Consider the following 6,738-nt stretch of genomic DNA (forward strand, 5'->3'; position numbering starts at 1 on the left):
ACCTGGTTTGTTACCCAGTGTCCTGGAAAAACTAGGAGCGATTGTGGAATTGCCACGGCAAATGGGTATTCGCTGTGGAGCTCTAATAAAGGACAGAAGACATCAGTAGTGATAAGTAATATTATTTCTTTTCTTTTTTTTTTTTTTTGAGGAAGATTAGCCCTGAGCTAACTGCTGCCAATCCTCCTCATTTTTCGCTGAGGAGGACTGGCCCTGAGCTAACATCCATGCCCATCTTCCTCTACTTTCTATGTGGAACACCTACCACAGCATGGCGTGCCAAGCGGTGCGATGTCCGGACCCAGCATCCGAACTGGAGAACCCTGGGCCGCCAAAGGGGAACGTGCGCAATTAACCGCTGTGCCACCGGGCTGGCCCCCATATAACCTAATTTTTAATATGACTTTCTTTAGCCAGCTTACAAAATCCTTGACAATTTAGAATCAACTAGCAGGCCAGTACAAGGAGGCTTCAACACACACACTGGCTAAAGGGGTGAAGGGAGGCAGGCAGGAGGCCTTAACGAAAGGACAGGCTGAGCCATTGCTCCTGGAGGCAGAGCTGAGGCAAAGCTGGGGAGCAGGCGCAGAGAGCACGGTAAGCTGGAATAATGGGCAATGTCTTATGGAAAACCATTTCGACCAAGAACAGGGAAACCAAAATCAACAAGCACCTTTTGCCCTTAGGGTGGTTGTGGCGAGAAGGGATTGCATCCTTCGCATCGCTGACTCCTGACTCACTCCTTCTCACTTCTAAGGTTCCAGCTGAAAGGCCACAACTCCAGGGAGGTTTGCTGCAACCGCCTGGCATTACGCTTCTCCCTTTCCATATCACTCATCCCATTGGCAATTACATCTTTAACCTCTAGATTCCCAGTAGATGACAGGCCATCCCAGGGCAGGGACTGTCTGGTTTCCTGCTTCATCCTTAGCCCCTTGCACAGAGCTTGGCACTGAAAGGTGCTCGGTGGATATTTGAGACATCAAATTAAATGACTAGTTCCCGTCTGGTGCTGATTCCAGGCATGGCCTTCCTCCGCCTTATCTGAGCCCCAGCTTCCTGTTTGGATTCGGGTTGCAGACAAAAGGTGCAGGTGAGTTGCCTGGCTTTATCAACTGGGCAAACTTAGCTGGGTCACCTTTCAGATTAAAGAAACCAGGGGAGGAGAAGTTTGGGCATGAGGTCATAGCAGGAACCTCTTGGGCTGCTTTCCATAATCTCCAAGCAGTTTTGTTCTCTCATTTACTCATTCATTCATTGAATCATTCTTCACTCACTTACAGGTGTGCTTTGAAAACTGACCCTGTGCCCGGCCCTGCATAAAGATAGCTGGTAGCTGGTAGCTGCTCAACCATTGGCAGAGCAATATTTGTAAAGAAGTCTTCTGGAATCAGCCAGATATGGCTTCAAATTCTGGGTCTTTCCTGACAGCCCATGAAAACTTGGGTCTGTTTCTTAAGCTCCCTGAGCCTCAGTTTCCCTCCATTGTGAGAAGCACTAATCAGTTTTAGCTTGCAGGGCTGCTGTGGGGTCCAAAGTGATGAAATATCTGAAACAACCAGCTCCTGTTGGGGCTCCATATATGTTCGTGCCGAGCACACCTGCACCTCCCCCACCACCTCTGAGTCCTTTGTTCCACCTTCCTTTGAAAACTGTTCTCTCTTCTCCAGTGTTAAGCCATTTGGAAAGCTTGCATTGGTGTCATTCAGAGCTTCTGGAAGTGCAGTGCCCAGACCCCCAGCATCAGTCACCGGGGAGCGTGTTAAGATGCAAATTCCTGGGCTCTGAGGTAGTTGTATAGAATGAGAACCATCGGGGGCTCAGCAGATGGCATGGCAAACACGTTCCTGAGGCCAGAACACCTGCGCTTGATGCTCCCAATCTCTGAGAAGCCCCGTGGCAACAATGATCGGTGCCAAAGATCTAGACTCGGCTTGCAGAGAAACCAACATCGAAAGAGGATCAAGACACACCTGTGTGCGTAGCAAGGAGCCTGGAGGGGAGGGAGCAGAGACGTGAAACGATGTTGGCATGAAAGAGTGGGGTGAGACGGCGATGAAGGGGATGCCAGATAGCAGGTCCTGGCCAAGCAGAAGCAAGGGGCCACCACCCAAGCCTGAGGTGGGAACTCTGCGACTCCTCCCCGCCCCTAGGAGGTGGCAGCATACTCCAGGTGCTGACTCCTCCAGGAGTGACAGGGGAGGGCAGGACCTGCACCCAGCCCTGCAGGTGGTGTCCTCAGGATAAAATTCTCCAGGTCAGGCCTGGTTTCGAAGATTTTGTCTCCTTATTAGATTATGTGCCCTGATGACATTCATAGCTGCTGCCATTGCTGGAGAACTTGGAAAGAGTCCTGGAAAAGAGAAGTGCTAGGGTCAACCTCCCATTCTCATCCTGGTTCTGGCCCAGGGAGGGAGGGCAGAGTCAGGACAGTCATGTGACTTCTTAGAGCCTCTGTTTGCTCATCGGTGAAGCAGGCATGACAATCTCTCAGGATGGTGACGGGGAATTGATGACACAGACTACATGCTAAAAGCTTGCCTTAAAGACAGGCTCAGAGTAGCTGCTCGACTAACGTTGCTCGCTCCCCACCCCTTGTTGCGGAACAGGAGCCCAGGCGGCAGCCTGCCCCTCACCGAGCAGAAGTCCACAGTCCAGGTCCACTTGGGCAGCTTTGACAGCCACAGTCCTGAAGCCACCCACAGAGATGGTTTATGTCTGCGTTACACTTGGACTGACAGGCCTGTGCTAAACACAGAAGGTTTGCCTTTCCCGTCGGATGGCAGGGAGAGGCAGGAACGGGTGAGGTGCTGGGAGTCTGTGGTGTTGGTTGGTGGCCAGCAGGCAAACCCGAAATGTTCAAGCAGAGCTGAAAGTGGCCAGTGAAGGACAGGGGAACTTGTTTAAGACCCAGCTCTTTGGCATTTCACTTGGAACAAGCCGAGCTTGTAGTCACTGCAGGCTCTAAAAATGGCTGTGAAGCACTGAGGACGGGAAGTGCCCAGTCAGCTAAGCTGCAACCTGTGATTCCTGTGATCCCAAGCTCAGAGGAGAGGCTGCTGCGGACAGAGGGAGTCCAGTTCTGTTAACAATCCAGCAAGGGATGGGGCTGAGCACTGTGGGCTCCTCTCTAAGTAGATTCAGCAACTCCGTGGTTCGCTTGTCTGTCCCCACTCCCCTTCTGCTCCTTTCCCTGGATTATCGCCACTCCAGGGACCTTATGGGGCAAGCCGGGCTGGCTTTGACAGCAGCAGCAGCAGAAATCAGCGCAAGGGGGCCGGGAGTGCTCCCCACACTGACGGCTCTCTTGGATGTGTGAGTAGAAACTTAAAATGACAACCCGGCTTTCCATGGGTCTTGCAGGGACTTGCGGAGTCACGGTAGCAGGGACACGTGTGCTCTGCTGGCAGCGAATGCAAAACCGCGGTGGGGAAATTAACTGCCTCCCCCTGCCAAAGGCAAGAAGGCATTTGGCAAGACGGGGTCCTCTCCCCCTTCTGCTTTGGGGTTTCAGAAGGGCCTGGGAGAAGCCACGAATTTGGAAGCAAGTTGCAACCTCAGAGTCGCAGGGTGAAACTCAGTCGTGAAAACCAGTGTCTCTGATTCTTAGAATTGCACGGCTTCTAGAACCTGCTGTTCCTTCTCCTGTGTGTGGTCCCCTGTGCGTCAGTCCAGCTGGCTCCCCCACCCTCCTGGGTCGTGGCACCACCCACCCAGAATGGGAACCTGTGCTGTGACTTCCAGCTGCCTTCTCCCCAATGGTTATTAGTGCCTGGCCAGAAGCAGACAGCGCTCGGTGACAGAGAACACTGGGCGGCCAGGAAGGCTTCTCTGAGGAGGTGGCATTCAGTGTGAAAAGGCGCTCAAGAGTGAAAAGGCAAACACCCTCTCGTGCTCGAGGCCTCCCAACAGCCCGTGCTTCATCTCTGCCTTCTCCGTCATCAGGACACCGGATTTCTCTTGGAAATGTGTCGGTGGTGGAAGCAAACTGGCAAGGCTTAGGCTGTGAGACCTCTGAAGCCCTGGCCAGCTGTCATTCCCCCTCCTTCCTGAGTCCAAAGAGGGTTGGGTGGATGGGCCCCCGAGGGGTTTGGCCCTAAGACCCTGTGTGGCCCTGAGGACTGAGACTTCCTTCCGTCTGCCTCGGCTGTAGCTATCCTAGTTCACCCCTGGCCTTCAGGGTCACGTCCTAACGGCCAGGGTCCCTCCCCAGAAATCCTGGGAGAGAGGAAAAGAGCAGCCCCCTCGTGGGGGTGAGCAGGTCTGACCACTCCGGTGGCTACACCACCTGACTTCCAGCACGACTCACCCTCTGAGCTTCGTTTCCTGGGTGGGGGTAGGAATTCTCCACTCCCTGGAGCTCAGAGGGTACGGCCAGCACTATCCTCGGGCTCCCACACTTGCCCCAGTATTGAAGCACTTGCCCTTGTCTCCCTGTCTAGATGACAAACACAGGGCCCGCCTTTGCCCTGGGCGGCACCAAATGCAGGAGCACAGTAGGTCTTCGGAAACTTCGAACCGGATTGCTGCTCAAGCCACAGGGCATCCAATAGGAATCCGGCTTCTGGCTAGTCGTTCCCATCTTTCCATGGACCAGCTTTGCCCCCAACCTTGTCGTTCAGGTACAAAGATGTCTTCTGACCTTGCCCAGCACCCTTCTGCTCTGGACTGTTGCTGGGTCAAATGTCAGGCCTCCCCCCGCTCAAGGGAGAGCCCAGCCTGGCCCCTTCTGCATGCTGAGCACTGTGCCTCTTCTCCAGGCCCAACTCACATGCCCTCTGGTCTGTTTCACTTCCTCCCCTTCCCAGGTCCCCAAGCCAAGGTGCAGGGACAGCCACATGTTCTGACTCAGGAGATGGCCTGTCTTGAGCACTCTTTGCTCCTGGCACTTGTGTGGTGGCTTTGGTCTAATCACATGGTCCTTTTAAAGAAAAGATTCATCGCTCCCTGACTTAGGCCAGACACTGGGCCTCAAGTGAGGTCTCACGGCTTGGAAGAGCGATGCTGGGATGTGGACCCAGGCCTGCCTGATTCCAAGAGCATGTGCCAACGCCCATGGCACACTGCCTCCCTGGGTCCCACCTGCTGCAGCCTCTCCTGGAGGACTCCACAGCTGTGCAGCTTTTATGAAGCTGCTCAGCAGCAAAGTGGGAGGTAGCTGAGAACTCCCCAGGGGGTGGCAGCGGCCAGCAGCACGCCCGGGCTCATCCCTCGCCTGCCAGGGGAGAGGCCCAGGGAGGAAATGCAGGGTGTGACTGCTCCAGCTACATGCTACCACCCTGGAGGCTGGCGTGTGGAGGAGGCAGGGGGCTCCTGGCCGGTGAGGAAGCTGCTCCCAGGCCCCCCGGGCCAGCCTCCCTCAGCCCAGCGTCCGGGAGTCCGAAGCAGGGAGCGGACGGGGTTCTGAGAGCAGTGCTGGGCCCTGCGGAAGGAGGGCAGCCCTGAGATGGAGCTCTATTCTAGGAAAGCTCTGAGAGCACCGGGGCTGAGCAGCCACTTCACAGAAGACCTGGGGCCCCTGGAGAACCAGCCTGAGGGGGCGTAGATGGGGCAGGACTCATGCCAGGACCCGGCCCTCAGAGGGAGCTTTTCCCACTGTGCCCTGGGGCCTCCAGAATGCCAGCCAGCACCCTGGCATAGCGGCTCTAGGAACTCCAGAACACCACCAGGAATAATAATAGCTACCATTCGTTTAGCACTTTCTATGCACCAGGAACTTGCTAAACACTTTGCAAGTGTCCTCATTTTACACAGCTGACCGAGAACCCTGGAGGCAGATGCCGCGATTGTCCACAGTTACAGTTGAGGAGACACAGCTGGGCGGGGGCGGAGCCTGTATGGAGCCCAGGCTGAGACCTGCCTGAGCATTCGAGGGCTATGCTGCACACACAGCCATTTACGTTTGCTCAACAAGCTTTAATGGCGAGGTGCTCTGGGGTGGCACGGAGGGTACAGGAGACTGTAGATCTCTCTCTCATACACACACACACACACCACACAGAGTCTGGTTGTGCCAGATGAACACACCGCTACACAGAGTAGTGGGTAGTCACAGAGGTTTGGGTTGGGCTGGGGGGTAAGAAGATCCAGGGAAGAATGTCTCCTCGAAGTGGAGGAGATCATCCCCTCCATCCATCCCCTCTGCCCAGAGTGTCCTCAGTTCCCTCTGCTTGGCCCACCTCCCTTTCTGCTCAGAACTCTCCTCCTTCAGGAAGCCTCCCCTGATTGCCTGCCCCTCCAGGCTAGGTTGGGCGCTGGTGTCTCAGAGCACCTGTGCCCAGCCAACTTGGCCCCTAGGGCATTTTGCTGTATTGGTTTGTGTAAGGCCCTGCCTCCTCCCCTGGACTGCAGGGTCAAGGAGTGCCGACACCACATCTTACTCAGCTTTGGGTCCCCATTGTCCAGGCTGGGACAATGAGACCTAAGTGTCTCGGGGAGACTGGTTGAGCTGCAAGGAGGGGAAGGGGTGAGCAGAGCCAGGGAGGAGAGAGAAGGGCAGGCTTGTGAGTGGTGACAGTGTCTGGTTTGCTTGGAGCTGAGGGTTCCTACAGGGGGAAGGTGTCAGGTGTCCTGGACAGCTGGCCTGTCCCCATCCTGGTCCTCAAGCCACGAATGTTGTGGTTACAGGAACACTGGGGAAAGTGCCTGGCTTCTCCCACATTTCTTCAAACACAATCTGGGCCCAAATGCCCCAGGTAGATCTTCTGTGCAGAACCACTGTGCGTGTTTGCTCTGCCA

The sequence above is a fragment of the Equus przewalskii genome, chromosome 1, assembly GCF_037783145.1.
Source record: "Equus przewalskii isolate Varuska chromosome 1, EquPr2, whole genome shotgun sequence".
Lineage (NCBI taxonomy): Eukaryota > Metazoa > Chordata > Mammalia > Perissodactyla > Equidae > Equus > Equus przewalskii.